The sequence below is a fragment of the Nelumbo lutea genome, chromosome 1 (genome assembly GCF_056320005.1).
Source record: "Nelumbo lutea isolate HS-2025 chromosome 1, American lotus-T2T, whole genome shotgun sequence".
In the NCBI taxonomy this organism is placed as follows: domain Eukaryota; kingdom Viridiplantae; phylum Streptophyta; class Magnoliopsida; order Proteales; family Nelumbonaceae; genus Nelumbo; species Nelumbo lutea.
Window position 1 is genome coordinate 46,173,223 of NC_142684.1, and position 14,479 is coordinate 46,187,701.

The 14,479-nt window shown below is 40.3% G+C and overlaps 1 non-coding gene across 1 annotated transcript; it reads right to left on the reverse strand.

The window, feature by feature from the left end:
• Window positions 1-1,580: 1,580 nt before the first annotated feature.
• LOC148874513 (small nucleolar RNA R71) lies at window positions 1,581-1,687 on the reverse strand. The gene has a single exon (XR_016106389.1). It is a non-coding gene; the product is annotated as a small nucleolar RNA R71 (small nucleolar RNA).
• Window positions 1,688-14,479: the final 12,792 nt, after the last annotated feature.

Here is a 14,479-nt window from a genome sequence, read left to right on the forward strand (position 1 = left end):
ATTTTTAGCTCTGCATACATTGCTGATTTTTAATTCTACATCTTAGAATTCAGTAGTTTTCATTACTGATGAAGCTGGTCTTCTTTCCTAATGCTGAATTGCTTCATCTTTGGTTCCTGTTTTAGTTTAGGTAGTTTAGTTGATTGCTGGTTTTGTTTATCAAAAAAAAAAAAAAAAAGGGAGATTTTGTTCAGTAGTATAGTTGCATTACTGCTTTGTGTTCTATTTCATCTCAAAAGAAAAGAAAAAGAAAATCAGATCCCAGCAGCCACACCATGGTGAATACAGGTCTGATTTCAGATCTTTTTACTACTGATTGATTTCGGTTTTGTGCAGATCTGTATACAGCATGTTTAATTGCTGATATCAGTGGGTTATCCTGCTGAATTGCTCAGTTTTAGTATGGCTACTCCATCTGGTGTTTGGTGATGCATAGCTCATCAAAACAGTGGGCTCAGATCTGATATTTAGTAGCCTTCCAATATGGAAATCAGACCTGAGCACAACTGTACTGTTATCAGCAGCTGCTATTATATTTATTGTTGTTCTCAGTGGCTTCTGAGATTTCAGAGCTGATCTCAATTTTGTGTAGAACTGATGTCTGAATTGCTATCAATCCTTTGTACATTGATTTCAGTTTAGTGTATTGACCTTCAGTAGCACAGAAGAGCCTTTTAATATGAAACTCAGACCTGAACACAATCACTGCTGATCCGCATTTGGCTGTCCTCAGTAGCTGCTAAGATTTCAGAACTGTATATTACTGTTCTCAGTAGCTACTGAGATTTCAGCTCTCAGCAGTTTAGATCTGTGTAATTAAATTCCGTCCCTGATTTCAGCAATATAAAGAAGAGGAATTTGTAAACTATTGTTCTACTCAGAGATTACTGAATTCAGACCTGTTTGTAAATTGCTACTGAATTCTGTATATTGAATAAGATGTTGATCTGCTTTTAGTTAGCTGCATTTATTTATTTTAGGATGTAGGTTTGTATATTCCAATACTTCACTTTACATTTTCAGTTGTAATAGGATTAGTTATTTATTTTCTTTTGTGAATATTGGCCTTTTTATTGCTTTGACCTTAACAGTTTATGACAAGCAGACCTGAACTGGAAGAGATCCTTTACGACCCGGAGATTGAACGGACTCTCCGTGTCCGTTTGAGAGCTGCTAGGCAAGTCAGACAAGAAGCACAAGAAATGGCTGAACAAAGAACTATGATGGATTATGCCAAGCCCACCCTCATCGGGACTGTCTCCAGCATTATCAGGCCAACTATTGCTGCCAATAACTTCGAAATTAAACTGGCCATAATCCAAATGATACAAAATACGGTTCAGTTTTGTGGTATGGCCCATGAGGATCCGAATGCCCATATTGCTAACTTCTTGGAAATCTGTGACACCTTCAAACACAATGGGGTAAGTGATGATGCCATCCGGCTGAGGTTATTCCCATTTTCTTTGAAGGATAAAGCCAAAGCTTGGTTGAACTCATTACCGGCAGGATCTATAGCTACATGGGACGAAATGGCCAGCCGTTTTCTCTCTAAATATTTTCCCCCTTCTAAAACTGCTAAAATGAGGAATGACATCACTACTTTTTTCCAGCAAGAGGGGGAATCTCTCTATGAGTCCTGGGAACATTACAAGGAGCTACTAAGGAGGGTTCCTCACCATGACCTTCTGATTTGGCTGCAAGTGCAAACATTTTATAATGGTCTGAACGATTCAAACAAGACCATCTTAGATGCAGCAGCTGGGGGCTCCATAAACAATAAGACTCCCGAGGTTGCCCATGCACTCATCGAGGAGATGGTAGCCAATAACTACCAATGGCATTCAGAAAGGACACCAGTTAGAAAGCAGCATGGCCTTCATAATGTGGATACATACACAGCTCTCTCTGCACAAATAGGAGCACTTAGCAAAAAATTTGATGAGATGCAGATGGCAGCTATGCATGTACAGTATGATAAGTGTGGGGGAGGCCATGATAGCACTGAATTCCAAGTTGGCAGTCAGTCTTTTCAGTCCACAAAACAAGTAGACTTTGTTGGCAACTTTACAAGACAGTCAGGAAATCAGTACCATCATGCCCATAACCCCGGATGGAGAGGCCACCTGAATCAGCATGCACCTAAGCCTTTCCACCAAAACTTCTATCAGCCGGAACCGAAATCTAACTTGGAGGAGCTGATGACCAAGTTCATAGCTAGTGCGGAAAATAGATTTCAGAATAACGAAACATCGATAAGGAACTTGGAAACTCAGGTTGGGCAGCTGGCACAGATGATTTCAAAAAGGGCTCCGGGTACCTTACCTAGTAACACCATGGTAAACCCAAGGGAACAAGAGGCTGTTGGGAGAATTCCCAATTCAGATACTTAGTCATAAACTATCTTACTTGCTTTTTGTTTTTATTTTTCATAGCATTTAAGTTTAGTTAGTTTTTCTTAGAATTTAATTGAATAAAGATACTGATCTCCTCTTCTAGTTTGCAAGTGATTTCTAGCAGAAGAAGTTTTCCACCGACAATATATTGCAGAATTTAAGAATGATCTTCAGGGAAGTCCTCTAAATACCTCCTATTACTTGATGATGCTCTTGCTAGTTTTATTGTTACTGCCTAACACTACGAACATTGAGGACAATGTTCATCTTAAGTGTGGGGGAGTGAGCCCGAGGCTAGGGTATGAGGGCTGAAACCATGCACCCCAACACACATATGCAGGCAATGACATAACCAAAAAAGACTGGAACCCCTCAAGTTCATTACTATTTATTTGATGATTTTTTTTTAAGAAGGAATTCAATGAGTTGAGGGAGACTGATGTACTTGTTAAGTTTTTATTCTTGTGAATGACCCAATTTGATATATGCATGAGAAAAGGGGAGCTGAATATGCTTTTCAGCATGACTAGCCCTAACTATCTTCATGTGTATGGAAGCCCTTGATTTCATGGTTAATGGTCAAGAGAGCTAGTGCACATCTGAAGTGTTGATTCTTGAGGTTCAATAATTGCAAAGAAGGACAAAAGCCCAAATTGACTCCGCTATTCTGAGCTGAATAGTAAAACTAGCAGCTCAGAACATGAGTCCTATTTACCTACCTCAAGTAAGTGACCAGTGTGAGATGGAGCATAAGATGCACTCACACCAAAAAAAAAAAAAAAGAAAGAAGAAAAGGGTGAGATGGAGCATAAGATGCACTCACCCTTAGAAATAAGTAATTGTGGTGACAACCGAGGTTCAAATGGGCACTCTAAAGTTGAACTCTCATTGAGATTTAGTTACAGATGTGAAACTTAGTGAAATTTGATTATTAACCTTGACAATTAAGGAGCTAATTTATATATGAATTAGGAGTGAAGGCTAGACTATGATGAAATTCATATTCTCCTTTCCTTGGATCTGATACATATCTTAAATGGTAATTTACAAGAATAAGAGTTGAGCACTTACAAAAGTTCCCCGACTACTCAATGCATTTCTATCTTAAAAAGTTCACCAGGTAAATGGTGAGAACAGAAGGGGGGAATGTTAAGTTTATGGCTGATGTCTTTGCTTGAGGACAAGCAAAAGCTTAAGTGTGGGGGTATTTGATGAACCTACAATTTATCTATATTTTATGAGGTTTTTGCATGAAATTTTATGCTGGTTTAATTAGATTTTGCCCTATTTTAGCTTGATTGCAAGAAAGATTTCAGGGGGAGCCAAATCAACAAAAAGAAGGCAAAAGCAAGAAAAGAAAGCCCAAAATTTATCAAGTTCAGCCCGGCCCAGCCATGAGAGCAAGGGAGTTTCATTCGGCCCAAATAGTGCAAGCTAAATCTTTGGAAAACCCAAGGGAAGAAGCCTAGCAAGAAGGAAATTTCGGCCCAGCCCATTTTTAGCCCAAATAACAGCCTAGAGTGTAGCCCACATGAGCTCAAAAGCAAGCTAATTTGTAGCCCAAATAGCAGCCCAAAGGGAGCTAGGGGCGGCAACTCCTAGAAGTTTCTTGAAGAGAAGGAGGGAGCACTCTAGAAGGTTCATGAGGGGTGTAATACACCCAATTCTAGAGACTTCAAGAAGGGGCAAGAGCCCCCTTGAAAAACTATATAAGGAGGCCTCTAGGAGGGGGGAGAGGTGTTCAATTGCTTGAGAGGAAGGCTCTCCCACTCTTAGAGGTTCGGCCACCTTGAGAGAAGAGAAGAGAAGAAGGCTAGGCGCAAGGAAGAAGAAGAAGAAGGGCTGAAGGAAGTTCAAGACAATCAAGTTAGAAGAGAAGGTGAGTTCGAATTGAGGGTTTGTGATTCAAAGATCTTTTGTAATAAATCAATTGTAGTTTCATTCTCTTTTGATTCGAATTCAGTTTCTTTGTTATATTTTCTTTCTTCTTTCTCATTTTTTCCATTCTTCCTTGATGTATTTCAGCTTGTAAAATTTCAGTTCAGCAATCTAATTCTTTTTGATTCATTCAAATGGTCATGAATTGTACTTGAAGTTTCTTGAATAAGGGTGTTATTGTAGATTAATTCAGCCAACTAACCTTCAAAACTCAGATCTGAATTCTCAGATCTGAGATTACAAGATCTGAATTGCTTGAAAGAGAATTCGGATCTGCAATTTTCAGATTGGCCGAATTAATCTACAGCTTGGAATTCCTAGAGTGCTTGAGAGAGACTCTAGGAATTCAGATCTACTATTCAAGAACTGAATTGAGTGCAAGGTTAGAGATAACTTGCACAATTCAGTTGGTGATCAATTCAAATTTGAATTGATGCCTTAGAAGTGTTTGAAGAAATGCATGCATGGGGATTAGATTCTTGCTAGATATAGAAGAACCGTCACTCATGCATAGGATGAACATGCGCTTGAGAGAGGCTGTTCATGACCTTGGGGTTTCACCAAACCAAGGCTCAATCATGATTTATTCGAATGATCCAAATTGATAGATTGCAGAATTCTGAGATTGACATTTACTGTTTACTCTTCTAACCTGATTTGAAGGCAATTGGGCCAATGATTTAGATAGATTTTAATTTAGGATTTTTTTAGCTTTCATTAAAGTTTTGATTTATTTGTTGATCAGATAAGAAGTGCTCAATTTAGTATTGGTAATTGTTTTCTAAATCCTCATGAGAACGATACTTCACTCACTACTTTATTACTTGAACGGCTAGTGCACTTGCTAGTGTCACAATGAGCCACACATCAGGTGGCTAGGAAAAATTTCAAAAATTTTCTTTCTCCCTTCCAGGAATCATATTCCTAGTTTTAGAAAAATTGCATTTCTTAGGATCATTCTCAAAACAAATCGAATTAGATTTGAAACCAAAATAAGAGAGAGCAATACCTGATATGGAATCCACATGTTTAGCTCTCAAAGTAGGTGTTAACGCCCAAAAAGTGCACCAAACCCCACTTCCACTAAAGATGGCGTAGCTTGAGATGAAGCAGGATCAACAATGTAGTCCTTCAGCAAGAACTGCAATCCTTCAGCAAGGATTAGGCAAGGGAGTGTGAGCATGAGTTCAGATATGATTTTTCTAGCAAAATTCAGAATCAAGATTGAATCTTGATCTGTCAAAGAACTAGAGATCGAACAAGGTAGGGCAGCAAGAACAAAGGGAGAGAACTAATTGTAGAAAATGTGAGAGATAATGCAATTCGTCCCCTCTTTATTTGGATCTGAACTCTTAAGTGGATAAGACTGATCTTATCCTCTTGTTGATCCAAACCCATATCTAAACCTAGATTCGCCCAAGTAATTAATCTAGTTCAATATGGGCTTTAGGCCCATTTAGACATCAGGCTCACTTTCCTCTTAATTGCTAGCTAACTTGGCTCTCTTTGTATGGTGTGGGACCCTAACATTGATCTTCACAAAAGCTATATGAATTTATCCTAACCTTCGTTATAAGGCCTGGCCGAATTCACTATTGAACACAATGAACCCCTGAGCCTATCAGTATGGGCTCTTAACAAGCCCAACATTTACACTAAATGGTCCTTGAGTCCAGCCACCTTATGAAGGCCCAAGGACTATGGCCTTAAGTGATATTAGCCTATTAGGAATATAAGCCTTAAATGGTCTTACACTTAACCTCTTAGCCCATAATGATCAAACACTACTCGATAAGAGAGGACCTCTCCCTTTGTAGCAATGTACAGTGTTGCACTCTATACTCAGGATGGATCACAGGAATTAAAACCTTTGCAAATCTTTTTCATAAAACATAATATATATATTGCAAACCGGTAGTTTAGGTTTTAATTAAGGAGAATTTTATCCCCTATCATTCACTTTGTCCGATAAAGGGACTGATTCTGTCACTATGATCACTCACTCAGGTGAATTCTCTGACTGCCCTAACATACCTAGGTTTTGACCCCTGCTAAGGATCTCACTGATTGGCATATGAAAGACAGCCCAATCCAATACCTAGTGTAGTAATATAATCAAGTCTAGGGGTTAGGTTTAACTTTCTAGTTTTGCCCATCTGTCTCCAAGGTCCAGGGTATAATTGGAAAATGGTTCGGTTTAGAGTTTCAAGCAAATCCACATTACATTGCTTCGGGTCTAACCCTGGCAACTGAGACAAGCCACCCCAACCGACTTGGTAGCACATTAGTGTCAGCCTTGGCAGGATAAACCTCCCCAGGTCTATCTAACGGTTGTGAATATTCTAAACTAACATGAGTCTCATAAGTTTCCAGTTTAAGGGTAATTGCATAGAAACATACCAGAGATAACATGAATCAATTATGCACTTTTATTCATTTATAATAAATGTCTAATGTAAATCAATCTGATTAGAGCTAAGGGCATACACTGTCTAATAGCTCCCACTCTTAGGTCCAATTGGGTACAAGCCAGAGTCCCATACTGTCCATGTGTTTCTTAAACACTTTCTGTGTTAGTGGCTTTGTCAATAAGTTTGCCACATTCTCCGCTGATGCTACCTTCTGAATTTCAACATCCCCTACCAACAATCTCCCATAGTACATGGTACTTCCTCTTGATGTGCTTCGACTTTGAATGGGCTCGGGGCTCCTCAACCTGAGCAATGGCTCCAGTGTTGTCACATAACAGTGGAATGAGTGATGTGCTGGATGGAACTACTCCTAATTCTTGAATGAACTTCTTCATCCAAACGGCTTCCTTGGTAACTTCACTTGTGACAATGTATTCGGCCTCGGTTGTGGAATCTACTATAGACCATTGTTTGCTGCTTTTCCAACTAACTACACAGTATCCCATCATAAAGATGTAACCAGACGTAAACTTTCTATCCTCTAGGTCTGACTGGAAGTCGGCATTAGTATACCCTAAGGTTATAGTGAACTACCACCAAATACCAGACAAAACTCTTTTGTCCTTCGAAAGTATTTAAGTATGTTCTTTATAGTTGTCCAGTGCTCCTGTCTTGGGTTTGACTGGCATCTACTTACCACACTAACAACCTGAGCAATGTCTGGCCGAGTGCACAACATGGAATACATGATGCTCCCTACAGCTGAGGCATAGGCCTCTCTCATGCCCTCAATCTTCTCAGGAGTCTTGGGAGACATACCTCTGGAGAGAGCGACTCCGTGTCTAAAAAGGATAAATCCCTTCTTGGAGTTCTCCATGTTGTATCTTTTAACAATCTTGTTAATGTAAGTAAACTGGGATAATCCTATTATCTTTTTCGATCTATATCTATAGAGTTGAAGTCCCAGGATATATGAGGCTTTTCCAAGATCTTTCATAGAGAATTGTTGTGAAAGCCATACCTTCACCATAGTTAATATTCGTACCATTTCCAATGAGTAGAATATCATCTACATACAGAACCAAGAATGTAATCTTATCTCCCACTACCTTCCTATAAACACAGGGCCCATTCAGATTTTGCTTAAAGTCAAACTGTTTAACGGTAGAGTCAAATCGGATGTTCCAACTCTTAGAAGCTTGCTTAAGTCCATAGATTGATTGATTATGTTTACACACCATGTGTTCCTGACCTGTAGCAATGAAACTTTGCGGTTGTTGCATGTAGATATCTTCAATAAGATCTCCATTCAGGAATGCGGTTTTGACATCTATTTGTCAAATCTCATAGTTATAGTGTGTTGCTACAGCTAGTAGGATCCTTATGGATTTAAGCATGGCCACTGCCGAAAATGTTTTCTCATAATCGATTCCCTCTTTCTGAGTGTACCCCTTTACTATAAGACGAGCTTTATAGGTCTCAATCTACCCATCAAGGCCCTTCTTCCTCTTGTAGATCCATTTGCAACCAATTACTTTTACCCTAGGGGTGGGACTACGAGAGTCCAGACCTAGTTGGTTTTCATCGAGTCCATCTTAGCTTTCATGGCATCTACCCACTTCAAGGAATCTATATCCAACATTACTTTCCGTGTAAGTCAAGGGATCTTCATCATTGATTGTGGCCCCATCAAGTAACTTTCATGATCTTAGTTGTAACAAACTAGAAGCCTAGAAGCCAAGGTAGATCTTCTAAGTTGGGTATGATCTGGAGCCTATGGGACATCTACCACTACTCTCGAGCTCTCCTCATCAAGAACAATTTTCTGTCGATGATTGTCCAAGAATTAGGCATTTTGACTACAAAACACATTTTTCTCTTTTGGGTCATAGAATAGGTAACCTACAAAGCTTTTGGGGTAACTTACAAATAGGCAACGACTAGTCTTAGATTCCAATTTATTATCACTTGTTCTTTTAACATGTGTCGGTCAACCCCAAATCTTTAAGTGTCTTACACTTGGTTTCTTACTGGTCCAAATCTCATATGGAATCTTAGGAACGGATTTGGTTGGAACCCAATTCAGCACATATATCGTAGTCTCTAATGTGTAACCCTAAAAGGATATAAAAAGTTTTGAGTGGATGAGAAGTGAACGGGCCATATCCAATAGAGTCCAATTTCTCTTCTCTGATACACCGTTTAATTATGGTGTAGTAGGAGGAGCTAATTATGATACAATCCCATTGTCCTTTAAGTAGTCTCTAAATTCGTCAGAGAGATATTCGTCTCCTTGATTTGATTGAAGGGCCCTAATTTGTCTCCCCAACTATTTCTCGGCCTCTTGTCTGGACTCCTTAAACCTTTGAAAGGATTCAGACTTGTGTTTCATTAGGTACATGTAACCATACCGAGAGAAATCATTAGTAAATGTTACAAAATTAACGTGCTGGTTGCGTGTCCTAACATTCATGGTACTACATACATTAATATATATCAGGTCAAGTGTGCTCGTAGATCTTTTAGGCTATCATGTAAATGGTTGTTTCGCCATCTTACCCTGAAGGCAAGGTTCACAAGTTGGAAGATCTTTTACAATTAGAAAATCCAAAGGACCATATTTTATTAACCTTGTGATACAATCTATGTTAATGTGGCCAAGTCGGTAATGCCACAAGCACGTGGGATTTACCGTATCATATGATCTTTTATCGGGGATAATTTCCAATGTAGTTTTAGTTAAGTTTGTTTCCAGAGAATGATGGTGGACATAGAGACCATTCTCAAGTTCTCCGTAAGTGAGGAATTTTTTATTCAGTTTAATAGTAATCGTATTACTAAACAAAATAGAATAACCATTCTTGCATAATTTTGAAACAGAAATTAAAATTCTTCTCAAAGTGGGTACATAAAGACAATCTTTAAGTGTAATAATTCCTTCTCTTAAATACAAATCTACAGTTCCTATAGCTATAGTTGCAACTGTTGTAGTAGTCCATAGCCTTCTGCTTATCTTGAACACATGCAATGTGTTACATGCCGGCAGTTTGGTTTCCATCAGAGAGAGTGCATCGATCATTATCTTTGTTCGACAAAGGGGCTGATCTTGTCACTATGATCACCCACTCAGATGAATTCTTAGATTATCGCAACATACCCAGGTTTTGACCCCCGCTAAGGATCTCATTGATTGACATATCAAAGATAGCCCAATCCGACACCTAGTGCAATATCATAATCGAGTCTAAGGGTCTGTGTAACTTTCCAGTTTTTCCCATCAATCTCCAAGGTCCAGGGCAATACTAGAAATCTAGTCTGGTTCAACGATTCAAATAATCCTACACTGTATGTGCCTTGGGTCTCATCCTAGCGGTTGAGATAGGCCACCCCAACATTTGGCAGCACACCTATGTCAGCCTTAGTAGGATAAATCTCCCTAGATTTATCCAACGGCTGTGAATGTTCTAAACTAAAATGAGTCTCATTAAGTGTCCAGTTTAAGGGTCTTACACAGAAACATACCACACAACATGAATCAAACATGTACTTTATTTATTTACACTAAATGTTAAAAGTACATCAAAACTGATTGGAGCTAAGGGCATACAAAACTGTCTAACAGCTCCCACTTGCACTTAGGTCCAATCTGGTAGAAGCCAGAGTCCCATGCTTTCCACGTGTTTCTCAAACACTTTCTGTGTGAGTGGCTTAGTCAATGGGTCTGCTACATTCTCTGTTGATGCTACCTTCTAAATCAGTATGTCCCCTCTACCAACAATCTCCTGCAGTACATGGTACTTCCTCTCGATGTGCTTTGACTTCGATTGGGCTTGTGGCTCCTTAGCCTGAGCAATCGCTCCATTGTTTTCACACAACAACGGGATGGGTGATGTGCTGGATGGAACAACTCATAATTCGTGAATGAACTTCTTCATCCACACGGCTTCCTTGGCAGCTTCACTTGCGGCAATGTATTTGGCTTCAATTGTGAAGTCTGTCGTGGACCACTGTTTGTTGCTTTTCTACCAAACAGCATACGATCCTATCGTGAAAACATACCCAAATGTAGAATTTCTATCATCTGGATCCGACTGGAAATCGGCTCAGTATGCCAGACAAAACTCTTTTGTCCTTTGAAGGTATTTGAGTATGTTCTTCACAACAGTCCAATGCTCCTGCCTTGGGTTGGCTTGGAACCTACTTACCACACTCACCGCCTGAGCAATGTCAAGGCGAGTGCACAGCATGGCATACATGATGCTCCCTACGGCTGAGGCATAGGGAACATCTTTCATGCCCTCTATCTCCTCAGAAGTCTTGGGAGACATCTCCTTGGAGAGAGTGACCTCATGCCCGAAAGGAACATTTCCTTTCTTGGAGTTATCTATGATGTATTTTGTTAATGTAAGTAGCCTGGGATAATCCTATTATCCACTTCGATCTATCTCTATAGAGTCAAAGACCCAATATATAGGAGGCTTCTCCAAGATCTTTCATGGAGAATTGCTGCGAAAGCTACACCTTGACCGAAGTCAACATTCCTACATCATTCCCAATGAGTAGGATATCGTCCACATACAACACCAAGAAGGTGACCTTATCCCCACTGGACTTCCTGCATACACAGGGCTCATGTTGATTCTGTTCAAAGTCAAACAATTTGACAATAGAGTCAAAACGGATGTTCCAACTCCTATAAGCTTGCTTAAGTCCATATATGGATCTGTTAATTTTACATACCATGTGTTCCTGACCAGCAGTATTTGAAGCCTTGCGGCTACTGCATGTAGATATCTTCACTAAGATCTCCATTCAGGAACGTGGTTTTGACATCCATCTGCCAAATCTCGTAGTCATGGTATGCTGCTACAGCTAGCAGGATCCTAATGGATTTATGCATGGCCATGGGCGAAAAGGTTTCCTCATAGTCGATGCCTTCTTTCTGAGTATACCCTTTCTCCGCCAAATGAGCTTTGTAGGTCTCAATCTTGCCATCGGGGCCCTTCTTCCTCTTATAGATCCATTTGCAACCAATTGCTTTTACCCCATAGGGCGGATCTACTGGAGTCCAAATGCCATTGGCCTCCATCGAGTCCATCTCGGCTCTCATCGCCCCTACCCACTTCTGGGAATCTATGTCCAACATAGCTTCCAAGTAAGCCATGGGATCCTCCTTACTAGTCAAGGCTTCCACCATGTAACTATCCTGGTCATAACCATAACGAACTGGTTGCCTGGATACCCGATCGGATCTTCTAGGTTGGTCACTACCTGGAACTTGTGGGACACCTCCCACTGCTCCTGAGCTCTCCTCATCAAGATCTATTTCCTGACGATGGGTGTCCAGGATGTAATCAGTCTCTAAGAACTGGGCATTTCGGCTGCAGAACACTTTCTGCTCACTTGGGTCATAGAATAGATAGCCCACCGAGTCATTTGGGTAGCTTACAAATAGGCAATGACTGGTCTTGGATTCCAACTTGTCCGCGCTCATTCTTTTAACGTGCGCAGGACAACCTCAAATCTTCAAGTGTCTAACACTTGGTTTCTTTCCGGTCCAAAGTTTATATGGAATTTTTAGAACCGATTTGGTTGGAACCTGATTCAGCACGTAGATAGCAGTCTCTAATGCATATCCCCAAAAGGATGTGGGTAATTCCGAGCGTATGAGAAGTAACCGGACCATGTCTAACAAGGTCCTATTCCTCCTTTCTGAAACACCGTTATGCTGTGGCGTAGCAGGAGTAGCTAATTGTGATATTATCTCATTGACCTTCAAGTAGTCTCTGAATTCGTCAGAGAGATACTCCCCTCCTCGATCCGATCGAAGGGTCTTAATTTCTCTCCCTAACTATTTCTCGACCTCCTGTTTGAACTCTTTGAACATTTCAAAGGATTCGGACTTATGTCTCATTAGGTACACGTAACCATACCGAGAATAATCATCGGTAAAGGTGATGAAATACATGTATTGGTTACGAGTCCTAACACTCAGGGGACCACATACATCAGTATGAATAAGGTCAAGCGTGCCTGTACATCTTTCAGGCTCATCGTTAAATGGTCGTTTTGTCATCTTACCTCGAAGGCAAGGCTCACAAGTGGAAAGATCTTCTACGATTAGAAAATCCAAAGGACCATCCTTTACCAACCTTGTGATACGATCAATACCGATATGGCTAAGTCGGTAATGCCACAGGCACGTTGGACTAACTATATCACGATTTCTTTTCTTGGGGATTTTGACCAACGTAGTTTCGGTTAAGTTAGATTCTAGAGAAGGACGTAGAACATAGAGACCATTCTCTAGTTCCCCACATGTGATGAATTTATTGTTCCTTTTAATAGTAATCATATTACTAAAATAGACAGTACATCCATCAGCACACAGTTTGGAAACAGAAATCAAATTTCTTAAGTTTTGCACGTAAAGACAACCTTAAGTACAAGAATTCCTTTTCTAAAAACTAATTCTACGGTTCCTATTGCCACATCTACAACACTTGCAGAAGTTCCCAAGAAAAGCATCACTTCCCCTTCACATAGCCTTCTACTTACTTTGAACCCCTGCAATGAATTACATGCATGAGTTGAAGCCCCAGAGTCAACACACCAAGACATAGAAGTAACTAACAGATTAGTCTCTATGACACAAGTTTTGAAATTACCTCTCTTAGATTCCAGGTAGGCGGGACAGTTCCTTTTCTAGTGGCCGGCCGGCTTGCAGAAGTGACAGGCATCGGATGCCTTGTTTTTCTTTTGCTTCTTAGATTTGGTGGCCTTTTTCTGGGGCTTTCTCTTTGCCCTCCTCTTCTTTCCAGATTTGCTAGTTTCAGCAAGCATGGCTATCAGCTCATCCTTTTTAATGAGTTATTCAGCTCGTTGCAACATATTGTTGAGCTCTTGAACACTGACATTCAACTTATTCATATTATAGTTCATAATGAACAGATTGAAGGACGGAGGCAAGGAGTTAAGAATGGTGACTATTTGTGTGACCAGATCTAGCCCAGAGCCAAGGGCCTCTAGCTTGTTTATGTAATCCATCATCTGAAAATAATGGTCATGAACTTGCAGCCCCTTGGTCATCTGCGCGGTCATGAACTACTTCAGGACCTTTTGGCGAGTAGAACGATTTTGCTCTTCATACATAGTCTTTAGACTATCCAATATTTCTTTGGCGAGTTCGATCTGATCGAACTGCCTCTGTATCGGATTATCTAGGGAGGCTATGATATAGCAGTGGGCTAGGGAGTTTTTCTCCTCCCACTCTTGGTAGTCCCTCCTACAGGCTTCTGAAGCTCTATCTCCCGGACGTTCCGGTGCAGGATTCTTTGCCACCTTATCTAATTTTTCTGAAGTTAGGACCAGCATAAGGTTTTTGTACCAGTCAGCATAGTTTGGGCCCTTAAGCTTATTATCATCGAGAAGCTTTGCAAATTGATTGTTTTCCATTTTCTAGTAAAACAACAAAATGTTAGTCCACAACCTTAGTTTGATTCATGTTACCTACATGGATATGGCTTTTAATATATGTTCCATTTCCATTTGTTCATCTCTGAGACTTCCCTCCCATCTCAGTGACGGAGATGGAGAAATGTGGGAAATCACATAGGGTGCATGGAGCCATTTTAGGGTAAACCTTTCTGTCCAGTGAGTGCTCACCCATCATATTCGAGTTACGCCAAGGTACCATGAGAGAGTTCCCATTTTCTGGTGAAGCCCCTCCCACAT